The 13,329-nt window shown below is 38.6% G+C and overlaps 1 protein-coding gene across 8 annotated transcripts in view; it reads right to left on the reverse strand.

The window, feature by feature from the left end:
- Positions 1–13,329, reverse strand: part of PEAK1 (pseudopodium enriched atypical kinase 1) — a 250,264-nt gene that overhangs the window by 186,920 nt on the left and 50,015 nt on the right. For all 8 annotated transcript variants that reach the window (XM_074296510.1, XM_074296507.1, XM_074296511.1 and 5 more), the window contains one exon: positions 4,604–4,733. The gene's annotated coding sequence lies outside the window, so the exon portion shown is untranslated. The remainder of the gene's footprint in view (positions 1–4,603; positions 4,734–13,329) is intronic.

Genomic DNA, 13,329 nt, shown 5'->3' on the forward strand with positions numbered 1-13,329 from the left:
AGCCTAATAATATGAGATGACTACATATCCCACGAAAGGATGGGTTTTTATTGCCTCTGCCAACTTTACTTTCTATTCCCAGGAGAACCTGTAAACCATCCTTCCATGTGGCTACAACTTCCTTCTTTCTTCTGGTTTATTTCTAGTGAAAAATGTCAAGATTGCCAAGAATCACTTCCTCCAGAAGTCAATGGTCACGTATCTCACGTTCAGAATACCAACAGTTATTAACTAATAACTTCTTAGTCTTGAAAAGGTCACAAAGCTCTGATTCTTAGTCCCTCTACACTCTGTACACCGTCACTTGGACATCAGCATCATGTTAATGGAAGGGGGCAAAACAATGGTATGAGAAGAGAGAGAGAGAGAGAGAGAGAGAGAGAGAGAGAGAGAGAGAGAGAGAGAGAGAGAGAGAGAATAAATATGTATATGTGTGTGTGTATACACGTACATATTATTTCATGGGTTACTCTCAACAAAGAATCTAACACACAGTGGCTAACCTGGGACTAAAGGGCCTCCTTATACTTCTTGAAATCCCTCCTTAGTCTGTGGCCAATGTGGTGTTTGAAGTATGCCTTACACTCTGTGATCAGTCTTTAAGAAATCAGGCTCATCTCCATACCCCAGTGAGGCAACGGGGCCTAAGTAAAATAGGCACTTAAATGATAATAATAATAGATATTTATATGACTCCTTAAAATTAAAGTATCTATGGCACATTATGTCTTGATCTTCACAACAGTGCTGTGAGGTTAGTGATATTAGTATTCCCATTCTGCAAACAAGGAAATTTAATTGCTCAGTCTTAAAGCTGGTATTGGAGGCTGGATCTGAATCCAGATCCTTCTAGTTCAAAGTCCAACTCTCTCTCTTCTGCTTCACATTGCCCTCCTGTATCTCTGTAAGCCTATACTAAATCTAATTACCAAATCTGTGGCAAAGGACTAGCAGGACCTAATCACCACATGTACAGTGTGAGCAGACTACTGAATGGAGGGTATTTCTCATGCTGCAAATGTAATTCGGGGCAGGGAAAACTCTACAGGGAAAACAGAGAAAATAAACAAAACCTGCTGTGTCCAAGCTGGCCTGATCCCAGATCTTCTGCCTCAAAGACCAGTGTTCTTTTCCCTACAGCTTCTAAGACAGAGCAGGCAAAAGACCAAAAAAAAAAAAAAAAAAAAAAAAGAGGAACTTTAGAGGCAAAAACTACAGCAAGAAAAGCAATGAACAGGGAAAAAAGAGAAGGATATAATAGGAAATAAAAATTTTGTAAAAACAAAACTTATCAAATTATTGTTCAAAAAAAAAAAAAAAAAAAAAAAAAAGCAAAGGAATAGCAATCATAGGACTGTGATCAATAATATGAGTTCCCAGACAAGTGACCACAAGTCCAAAATTATATTTTATATTTTGATAAGACTCTCATTTGTCTGTCCCTTCTGCTGTGTAGAGATAACCTGAATACAGAAATCTAAAGAGGAGGCTTAATATAATCCTGAATTAAATAGCAAACTAAGTTTTTATTTGCATCTTTGCTATCATTTAATGACAAATCCATTCATTGTAGACAAATTCACCAGATCAAGTTAACATTTAAAGCCACGCCATTATGCTAGAATGGGAAACAATGAACTGTAGAAAAATCAGGAGACAGGTTCATTTATCAGGCCTCATTTATTAGTAAAGTATGATCTACTAGTCAGTCCTATGAGATAAATGGTGGGGATGTGGAGGAGGACTGAAGAGGAAGAATTAAATTTTGAAACATATTTTGTCCTTGTGGAGGACACAAGAAGGAGGAGGAGCTGTTTCAGCATTACAGTGACAGACCATCCTTGGTAGAAGGATGGAAGCATTCACAAGATAGATCTCCTCAGCAGAGTCTCTTTTCATTAAACTCGGAAATTTTATAATATGGAAGATGACTCTTTCTAACGGGGAGGAAGATGAAATAACATAAACCCAAAATATTCTGAATATATAAAATGTTTTGTAAATTTTTATTGGATTTCCACCTTCCGTAGACTACAGGCAAAAATCAAAAAGAATGACCCCTGCCTGACTATGAAGGTGGTGTGCTACAACCTTGGAAGATTCCCGCTCTCCTACTAGCCACTTTCATAACCATAGGCAATTCAATTCATCATTCAGAGCATTAGTTTCCTCATTTGAAAATGGATCTCTAAAGGTCAGTCCAAAAACAAACCCAATTTTCTTCCCTGCAGTATCCAAGTTGTGCTTGTCAGTATGCTAAGGATTAGTGATTTTATATAGAAGGTAGGGGTAGAGTGCTCCTTCACCACCAGTGACCATTAATAACCTTTCTGAGAGTCAGCATACGGTTTTTAAGAGTTGCTGAAATCAAAAAAAAAAACTCATAATTTTATAATCAAGCCAATAATGAGCTTCTCTGACCCTTTGTTCTCTTAGCGGAGAATAGCCCATTGCTAGATTGATCCTTCAAGATTATTGAGCCCAAGAAACCCCAGAATACCACGGACTGTGAAACAAGACCCTGAAGAACCTGGGGGGTCATTTCTATACCACTAGAAGGTGTCAGAGAAGGCCACGAGTAACATCTTGAACATTTTCAAATGTATTTTGGAAAAGAATATACCTCAGAGGACAATGATAAGGAGGGGAAAGGATTTTCAGATCGTTCATAAGGAACTGATGTCCAGAATTATCAAGGTGTGAACAGCCCTCTCGGAGGATTTTAGTCCCAGAGCTGAACATTGAGTTTATTTAGGGCACAGGCAATTCTGCAGTGCTCTGACAGTCTGAGCTTTCACTGGAATTTGCCGCATGCATCAGCAGAAACAATGAAGCATACTTTCTTTACAAAATGAAGAGAAATCCAGCTTTCCTTCCATAACCTCATGGACAAAGGCTCTGCCTTTGCCTTTGGCCCACAGCCCTCCTAGCTTAATGAGAAAAATGTCTTTTGTGGATGGACATTGTTTTTGGTCTTAATGAGAAAAATGTCCTTTGTGGCTGGACTTTGTTTTTGGTCAAAAAGCTGGAAAAAAGGGGCCTGGTAAAGCCAATTGGAAGGTGCCCACCTTCCTAACCAGAAGCTCACAGCCCAGTGACTCCATCACTCCAGGATCTGCTGAGTACCCTTGACAACACAGCTAAGGAACCACACTCGGTGATCTACTCGCCTCCACGCAGGCGACCTCATAAGAACATGAGACAGAAGATTGCAGAAACTCAGCATTTCCCCTGGGACCCCCAAATGTGACACAGAATACTATATGAGAAGCTGCAGGATGAGAATTACTTTCAGGCCAGAATAAAAGGCTGGATTCTGGAAAGATGAGGCACCAGGCTTCACTTCTAAGCAGGAAGCCCAAAGTTGCAATCCTTCAGTAAGTCAATTAAATATTCAGCTTTACATTGCTTTGGGTTGTTGCCAATGTCCTTCCCTAATTTCCAGATTTGAAGAATTCATCCTATTGTCATTAAATGTGCCTAGTCCTTAACTGACATTCTGATGGATTTTAAAGTATATTCCCTAAAAAATAATACAGTATGGAGAAAACTTATTATCAACTTTATTAGAGAAACTTTACTAAATCAAACTTGACACAAACTCATTCTTTAAACCCAAACAAAATTCAATTAATGAGAGAAAAATACAACTCTTAAAGGGGTCCCCCCTCTCCATTGATTCAGTTGGGGGCAAAATATTACAATATAAAACAGTGTAAGGAAGGCAAGCAAAGAAAAAGGGGGAGGATCCCTTTGCTATTGAGTGCACTGCATACTGCCAATTCCACCTCCATGCTAACCCTCTAGGCTGACCAAACTTCCTTCCCAAGCCTGGGACAGAGGAAGAGAGGGCAATGAGAAGAGACGAGGACCGAGGTTACCCGATCTGCTCAGAGCAAACACAAGGAACGGTCTGATGGAATGGAAGGTAGCCAGACTGCAGAGGCACAAGCCCTGGATCCATCTTCTGGCTCACAACTGCTAGCAGCAGTCACTGCACTTGGTTTCCCATCTTTTAGATATGGACAGAGGTGAATGTGAGCCCTCTATGATCCACTCTCCTTCTAGTCTTCTATGAAATTATGACCACAAGTCATATTGAGTATGTTGAGGAACAGAGAGAAAACCACCACTAAGGGGCTTGTATTCATAATTGCCTTCTCTTGTCTAAAATTAAACTGGAAGAAACATGGCCTCAAGTTCAATGGCACCAGGCAAAAGTGCAGAGGGTCAAAAAGGGTAGTTTGCAGACCTGTCACTTTTCTGAACCAACATCAATGAATGTCTTATTAAATCTACTCTTTTTGGGATAATAAAGCCATAGGAGAACAAAGATGTCATGGTTTCAATGTCATCTCTTTGGAAAATAAGTGTTTCTGCTTTGCTGTAGAATTTAAATAGCAGGAGGAGGTCATTACTCTTTCTCCTCTGTTGACACATTCTAACTCATTTTATGAACCTAGTTTTCCTTTCTTTTCCATAACACAAGAAAAAATATTTATGGAAAGGAATTTCATCTAGCAGAGTTGATGCCGACAATCCCATGGGAAGGAGGGCCAGCTCATGCAGCACTCAAACAGCTGTTAAAAGCCAATTTTCTTACCTTTTAATTGCTTTCAGTGACTAGCTTGCACCAGTGCAGACGTCCACTTGGGAAATAGTAAGTGGCCTGAAGAGTCACATCATAGGGGCTGGGGACCAGAAGCCTTTTTTCTAGCACTGAAATGCTTCAACTGAAGGATGAAAAAGAAAGAGGGGTCAACAGGCTTGAAGATTTATTATTTAATAGTCTACCTCCCTAACTATATCAGAGCACTGAAAAAAAAAATCCTTACAAATTCTTCACAAGATGTTGTGATTCTGCATGAATTACAGAGCACCCCAAAGCCAAAATAAGCAGTTTTGTGACTAGTGAGTCTCTCTCCTCTCCCCTCCCAGCCGAGCCCTGTATGAGCAGAGTCTGGATCATAAGCCCATTAGGGCTGCTGGAAAAGGCCCCCCCGGCCTGGCCTGGAAGGTCAGATTAAATGACTGGCTAAGTGTCTTCTGATTTAAGATTTTATGCATGCTCTATTCATAAAGCCTGATAGAAATTCTTGGCCATATGAAATCTTTTCAGTGGTCTGGTCCACGGCCAAGTCCAAGTACCTGAGTCATCTCCAAGTCATCAATCCAGAAGGAGACTCAAATGTGACATGGGCTCTTTAGGAGAATTCCCAACTAGATGGGAGTGACTGTTGGAAAGCCCTTGATGGGAAAAGGGCAGATCCTGGCAAGGACCCAAGTTTCCATGCCAGAGAAGGTCATCCTCAAACCACTTCCTGAATGACTGTGTCCATCAGTTCTCACCAAAGCCAGCTCATTGCAAAAAGGATCAATATCTCAAGTTAGTTTGTCTGGACAAGGGGACCTCTAAAGCTCATAAAGAGCTCAGCCCTTGCAGTGGATTAAAAGGGCAGAAGGTATCACCCAATAATCAACTCTGGACTAAATGAAATTCTCTTTTTAATCCCTGATGGACCTGCATGTGCCAGAATCTCCTGGAGATGAAATATTTCTGCTCTGAAAGAGCTCTTAAAAGGAAAAATCAGGCAAGTGTGAGATTTTGTTCCAATGTGGCTTTGCAATCTTTCCTGGAGTCACAAAACAAAGTTTGGAAGCAAAAAGGAAATAAAATATTTTGGGGAAATACAGAATATTTAATTTGGTTTCATCTTCAGCAAAACCAAACTAGGTATTTGAAAAGTTTCAAAACAAAGATGGTACATAGCTAATATTACGTTTAGCAACATTCTTTAAAAGGGAAAAAAATAAAAGAATAGAATGGTGAGGCAGAATTTGCTTAGCCTGTTTAAAGGATGAATTATGGTTTTTAGTGAGCAAAGATTCCCAGACATATTGTATATTGTACATAATGCTGACAAGACTTTTTGTAATGGTGCTGACTTGTTAAATTCCCCCAAACTATTCTTCGGGGCATTTGTAGTAGATGCATTTGTTCACAAAGGCATTTTGGTAAATCATTAGCCATTCATTTTGTGGAAAGAGAGTGTGAGAGGAAATCATATGGATCAAAAGCTTGCTAAAACCACATTAGATGACAATATACATCATTTCTTCCTTGTATACTGGGCCCATCACTTTTTCATAGAAAATTAGATTAGTCTGACAGGAATTGTTCTTTAAAAATTCAAGCTGCTCATTTTGTCTACTGTCCTGTCTGATTTTTAGGTGTCGCAATGAGACTTTAAGAATGATTTATTCTGGGATTTTTCCAAATGTGAAAACATTCAGCTTCTATCTGAAGAGCTGAAGTTGCCCTTTATAAATTACAGAATTATGTATGTGGACACATATAAGCATTAGAAAAGGGAGCAAAGGCCTAGAAAAGATGCAAGACAGTCTGTAGGACGTATGATAGCAGCAGAAAGTGACACAGAAAACAACAGAAGAATAAGTGATCACAGAGACAACTGTTCTCTCTGAGAAGCCTCCACTAGTGATTGGGCTTTCTTTCCTCTAAACAAGGTCATGCTTTAAATTGATTTCTTCCACTTTCCCTACCAGACCATGATCCAGAGAAGGCCGAGTTCTCACTGGTCTTTGGGTAAAGTCAACTTCATTTCCTTTGAGCTCCCCAAAAAGAACAGTGCCTGAATATATGCCCTTAAGTCACCAGAGAAAGAAGGTAGAAATAGGAAGATATAACATGTCTGAGGTCCTTTACAGACTTGAAGACCTCCAGAGAAGGGAAGCTCACCACGTCTCACCCCTTTGATAGATGTCTCTCACTGTCAGGAGGTTTTTCCTGGGATAGAGACAAAACCAGCTTTTCTCCAACTTTTACCCACTGGTTTCTCTGAGACCATATAGAGCAGGTATGCCCAAGTTTTCTCTTCCCAGGTTTACCATCTCCATCTTTTTTCTGCCCCAGTCTGCTTGTGAATGAACAACCTCACCATCCCAATCCCCTCCTCTAGGACCCAAGAGTCTGTCAATCCCAGGTATGAAAATTTGTCAATGGCTTCCCTAAGAGGAAGATCCAGAACTAGGCAGTTATATGCATCTATCTGTGGCACACGCACACAGGTAATTACAGACAATTTGCCTACTGAATTCTGAACCTGACTTGCCATGCTGCCCAAGATCCAACAGCTCTTCTAGCTAAGGAGTCATATTAACATGACAGGCCACTAGAGACCCAGGTTCTAGCTATGTGAACTACTGCCTTGCATGTTTTATCTACTGGGTATTTACAGTTGATTTTTTTTTTCAATTTCCCAAATTAAAATGAGATGTAGCACTTTGCTGATCTTGACAGAAACAACAGTTAAGTATTTGGCCCTACTTAAAAGCTTATCATATGAAACAGATAATAGTGAGACTCTAGACAAGATTACTAAGAGCTATGGAAAGAAGGTAGCCGGACTTGAGGAAATCCAATTGCCTAACCAACAGCCTACCTCTAAAGGTCATCAGAAGTAACAATGATAAAGTCAACCAAAAAGATTCAACCACAAACTCCCCCATCAAACTAAGGCTACACAGACCATCCAAACCCCGTGGAATGGAGATAAGCCAAGGGAGGCAGAAGGCAAGAGGCAAACCAGCCCTATTTCATATTAGAGCCAGGACCAGACTAGTATCTAGCATGGTGGAGGCTGCCCAGGGACCTCATTCCCCATCTTTGGCAATGACAGAAGATTAAAGCAGAATAACCTAATACTCAGGAAGCCTGGGCCAGGAGGCATAATTCCTTCAGAAGAAAAGGCCCAGTCACAGCCACCACTCTCAGGATCCAGAAGAGAAGAGCTCGACCAAAGTACAAATTCCTAATCCAGAAAATAAAACTAGATAAATAGATCAAGGAGCAATCATCTAAGAACCAATGGGCTCTCTGAAAAATTACCTCCAAAAGATGCCCCCTCCTGAAGTTTGGATGCCATATTTCAAAAAGTTAGAACCAGAGGACAAAAGGAAAATAACAAGAATTCACTGGTCACCCCATGAAAGAAATCCCAAAACAAAATCTTCCAGCAATGTCAGAGAAAATAAAAATTTGAGGTTTAAAAAAAAACTTTTACAAACATTCAAAATGAAAGAGTTCAATCAAGTACCAAAGCTCTACAGTTAGAATCGTATAAAACTTGGCAGATGCTATCATAAAAGTGAGATGAACATGGGAGTATGATATTCCAAAAAGAAAAAAAACAACAACAAAAAAACAAAAATGAGTACTTACAAGCAAAACTGAGTGTAATCTTATCTAGGAAAAATATATACTTTTGAGGCAGCTAGGTGGTGAAGTGGATAGAGCCTTGAATTCAGGAGGACTGGAGTTCAAATCTGATCTCAGACACCTAATACTTCCTGGCTGTGTGACCCTGGACAAGTCACTTAACCCCAGCCTCGGGGGGGGGGGGGGGGGGAAGAAAGAAAAATATATACTTTTAATGAAATAAAGGTATTCCAAGAATTCTTGATAAAAAAGTCAGATTAGAAGATTTGAAATGAAAATCAGAAGAGACAAGTGAAACATCAAGATTTGATCATTTGACCAAACTGATAAAACTAGATAAAATGATTAATACTAATGGAGAAGTAACATATATCCTCACAGAGGTGTAATAATCTTAAGGACAAGAGATAAAGTTAAACAGGCAGAGGGTCTGGGAGTAGATTTTTATCCTTTGATAATCTTAAGGAAAGTTAAGGAAGTAGTTTACTCTCAAGCAATACATATAACAGAAATAGGGAGTATAAAAATTTGGAGAAAGTAATGGGGAGAGGCAAGTATCCCACATATTGGTCACTCTCACCTAAACTAGATAAAGGAAGGTAAAACACACACACACTCAGAGTATACAAAATACATTAAACTCAATTGAGAAATAAAAAACCAGAGAGAAAAAGGAGGTTTAAGGAGGGTTCCAAGATCCAATGTGATGCTCTCTGACATGTCTGGATCGCTCTTCCGTTCTACTTACTGACCTCCCTGGATCCTTGTGACTCCCAATTAAAACCCCATCTTTTAATGGAATTTGTTCTTTTCTGTCATTTCAGTTGCGTCCAACTCTCCATTTGGAGTTTTCCTAGCAAAAACAATGAAGGCTTTGCCATCTCCTTCTCCAACTCATTCTACCGATGATGAAATTGGGGCAAACAGGTTGAAGAGACTTACTGAGGATCACACAGCTATTTAGTGTCTGAGCCTGGATTTGAATTCAGATCTTGATGACTCCTGGCCTGAAGCTCTAGCCACTGAACCACCTGGCTCCCCAATTATAATGCCTTTCTTCTGTTAATTATTTCCTGTTTTTCCTAAATATACCTTACTTGATGTGTATGTATGTATATATGTATCATACATATATGATTAAGTATATGTTGTAAGCTCCTAAAGGGCCGAGACTTAGTCGACTGATGATTAAGGACAGGATAGATGAGAATTCTAACAGACATAAGCAAAGCTAATTCCAGTTTCAGAGAGCATTAAAAGTAAAGAACCTGAATGAAGTGGGGTAAGGATGAGAAAGGAGGAGCAGAAACAAATCTTGTCATTTAGAAATCAAAGTTGTTAAGTAAATTCCTCCCTCAGCACCTTCTTCAGTTATTAAATGGAAAGTAAACAATTCTATTTTTAATTAATCTGTGTTAAATCTGCACTGTCATTTAATGTCATTGCCAGTAGAGAAAACTATACTGTGAAAACAAATATTTTGTGAGTTATTTTGTACAGTTATATTTCTAAGAGCATGTGGTTAATCTGTTTAGTGGAATGAATAAGTCATTTTCATAACCCCAAGAAAGAAAAAGAAAAACATGGTATTGGGCGGGGCACACAGAGGAAAAAATTTTGAGTGGATGGAGGGGAATGAATATGCAATGAACAATCATAACTGGGAACATGAACGTGCCAATAAAATAGAAGTCTGGAGGAGAATGGATCAGAAATCTGAATTGAACAATACTTATGAGATAGAATACAATAATGCTTACAAGAAGCCCATTTGAAATAGTAGTAGCAATCATAATTTCAGACAAGACTGAATCATAAAAAAACAGACAAGAAAAAGAGACAAGCAGAGAAACTCCATTATGCTTAAAGGTTCCAGAAATAATGAATCAATAGCAATAATTAACATAGATGCATTGAATGGAAAAGCATATGAATACTTAAAGCAAAAGCTAAGGAAATTGCAAAGAGAAACAAATAATAAACAACTATAATTATAAGGGCCTATTCACTGTTCAGTAATTGCTTTTTGAATGCTTACACTTTTCTCTCATCCTTAAAAAAATTCTCATTTGATTGGACCATCCCTTCAAGTTATAGTCCTCAACCTCTCTTCCCTTTCTTTTCTTTTCTTTTTTTTTTTTTTTGATATTCATTTTTTTTTTACAAAAATTCTATTCATAGGTAATTTTTCAGCATTGAAAATTGCAAAACCTTTTGTTCCAATTGTTCCCTTCCCCCTCCCACCCACCCCTTCCCCCAGATGGCAGGTTGACCAATACATGTTAAATATGTTAAAGTATACTCTCTTCCCTTTCAATGGGGAAAACTCTTTGAGCAAGATGAACAAAACATGGCTCTCCTTCCTCTCCTCTCATTCTCCTCATAATACTAGCTAAATTTAATGGCCTTCTCTCAGTCCTCATCCCTGACCTCTCTGCAATCTGTGACACTGTGACCCTCTTCTCACAAACACTCTCTTTCTGCTCGGTCATACACTGCTCTCTTGCTCTTCCCCTATTGATCTTCTCGGTTCCCTCTGTTGGTCCTTCATCTAGATTACCATCATTGTGGGTCTCTTCTTAACCCTCTTTTTTTCACTGTTGGTTGGTTGGTGATCACTCCACTTCTGATGGATTCAAATATCATCTCCCTGCAAACAATTCTCAAGTCTACTTATCCAGATTTAACCTCTCTTATTTCCTTCAGTTCCTGAATCACCAACTGTCTACTGAACATTATGAACTGGATGTCCCCTAAACATTCAGAATGTCCCAAAGAGAACTCAGTATCTTTCCCAGTCCCCAAAGCTTGCAGACTCGGTCTCAGTCCCAAATGCTCACTTGTCCTCACTACACCCCTTTACTCATATCCAATCTATTTGCCATTTCTAGTTCCAAGCACATCAGAGATAATGCAGCTCCAGAGCACCTCAATAAAGCAAATATCGCAATAAAGTCATATAAACTTTTTGGTTTCCTAGTGTACAGAAAAGTTATGTTTGTACTATACTATCATCTATTAAAAGTATTATGTCTAAACACAATTCTATTAATTATGTTTAAACACAATGTATATACCTCAATTAAAAAATACTTTATTGCTTTTTTTAAAAAAATGCTAATCATTCACTACCTGAGCCTTCAGTGAGCTATAATCTTTTGTTGACTGATGGGAATATGGGTTGCTAGAGGCCAAGGTGACTTTGGCAATTTCTTAAAATGAGACAATGAAATTTGCCGAATCCACCTGATTTTTCCTTTTACCTGAATGTTTTAGAGGTCACTGTAGAGTTATTAATTTAAATATGATTGTTTGGAGGAACAGGGAGGCCTAAGGAGAGAATGAGGGAAGGGGAAAAATCAGTCCATGGAACAATCAGAACCCACACGATATTTTACTGATTATGCTTGACATCTCATCTAGGTCTTGGCACCCCAAAACAATTACAATCACACTGATCACAGTTCTCTATAACAGAGATAGTAATAATGAAAAAATATCAAACACTATGAGAATTACTAAATTGTGATACAGATGTGATCTGAGCACATGCTATTAGAAAAATGGTACCACAGATTTGCAACATAAAGTGGCGCTTCAGCGATTTCATTTTTTACTTATTGAAAATAATATTGAAGATTTTCAATGTGTAAAAAGATGAAATACTGCTGAAGTATACAACTTATAACAAGGTATGCCTGCATGTGCACCCCGTTTTTTCTCTGGTACTGCTACCATCCCAGAGCAGGCTGCCATGTTTAGATTACCATAACAGTAGTGGAAGAGACCCACCAAAAAAAGCCTCTCTTATAGAAGCATTAAGAATTCATCTACAGTATTTTTAATCTCTTCAAAACTAAAATGTCATAGGTAATTGAAAAACAGATTTTTTTCTATTTGAAGATTATTTAAATAGAACAGTCAACTGATAAATGTTTTCTTGTATTCAGTCAAATAGCTTATTGTGCTATCAATAAAGATTCTTTAATTTGACATAAATAGAGACCTCTCAAATTATCTTCTTTCCCTTCACTTTGAAGTTTCAAGATAACCTCAGTATAATGATTCAATTTCATAAAGTAATTATGTCAAAAACCTTGCATTGTATCAAGCTGAAGAATGAGATAGGCTAGGAAGACTGACTTTTTATTTTAAAAGGAAAATATTCTCCTAGAGATGAATGAACCAATCAATAAGGTTTCTGAACAGGCTATATGGTTAGGCTGATGGCTTATTATTTATAAGAAAATATTCGGCTTCTGGATGTACAAAATGATTTGTGGGGAGAAAAAAAGAAAGAGGGAAGCAAAAAGAAGAGGGAAGGAAAGAGAGAATACAGCTTTTCTAAGTCTAATATACAATGAGGGAATTCAGGCCCATCACCATAATTTGGCCATTGTGATCCTTTTTTAGATTCGGTGGTTGTTGGTGGGAGGAAGTGGCTTCACTACTCTGTTAATTTAGTCATTGTTCCAATAGCATAGCAGGGTCAGAGTTCAGGCCTCCAGACCATTGAGAGTATTCTTTGCCTTTTGCAGTAGTCTGAAAAGTGAATTCAGGGGTGTAATTCAGATAAATTCACCTGCTGGTTTATTCTCATGGCAAAAATGTAACAAGGAAAAATGGATTCTGGGCTTTCTTAGGAGATATTCCAATGAGATGGTCATCTTAGTGGAGAACAGTGGAGAATAATATATAGTTATTCAATAGAGAAAAACATGAGCCTTGAAATCAGGGGGTCAAGGGGTCGAGTTGTGGCTGGGTCTGCCACTGCTCAGAGAATCAGTCTATAGTAGGAGAATTGTGTCAACTGGAGACAAAAGGGTGAGCTTTCTATTCCCAGCAAAGTTCTGTAATACATTCATGAGATGATGATTTGAGGGCATGCCTAAGGAACAGGTTATACCAAAGTCATCTCCTTTCCTTTCTGGACATGATAACTGCACTAAAGTTCCAGGAAAAGACCACAAGGTTCTTCATGTTGTTAAAAAGTGGCTAGATACAGGCCCAATGAGAGAACAGGCAGGGATATTTGGGGCTAGCTAAATGAATTACAGGACTCCCAATGAAGCGTTAATGAGGGAAACCTA

The sequence above is a fragment of the Sminthopsis crassicaudata genome, chromosome 2 (genome assembly GCF_048593235.1).
Source record: "Sminthopsis crassicaudata isolate SCR6 chromosome 2, ASM4859323v1, whole genome shotgun sequence".
Classification (NCBI taxonomy): domain Eukaryota; kingdom Metazoa; phylum Chordata; class Mammalia; order Dasyuromorphia; family Dasyuridae; genus Sminthopsis; species Sminthopsis crassicaudata.